Source organism: Hippocampus bargibanti, linkage group LG06 (assembly GCF_051943395.1).
Source record: "Hippocampus bargibanti isolate YZ-2025 linkage group LG06, ASM5194339v1, whole genome shotgun sequence".
NCBI classification, from domain to species: domain Eukaryota; kingdom Metazoa; phylum Chordata; class Actinopteri; order Syngnathiformes; family Syngnathidae; genus Hippocampus; species Hippocampus bargibanti.
Genome location: NC_142739.1, coordinates 23,624,911 through 23,625,174, shown reverse-complemented (window position 1 = coordinate 23,625,174; position 264 = coordinate 23,624,911).

Sequence of the window (264 nt, the reverse complement as noted above, 5' to 3'; positions counted from 1 at the left end):
AAATTTAATTTACAGGTGCCTTTCTGAACACCCAAGGACACTTTACAAGAAAAACAGAAAATGGTGACCGAGCCCCTGTGAGGAATTAATCAGCCCGTTCCCACAGGCTGATAAATTCCTTATATGGAGCTTGGTCGCCCTCTTCTGCCTCTTTTTGGTGCAACATGACGTTTTCAGACCAAACAAGCACAGCAAAATGCATTGACGTGATAGAAGGACTGCTACAATGTGTCCTTTTTTTCGGTCAGGGGCGTTCCTTCAGTG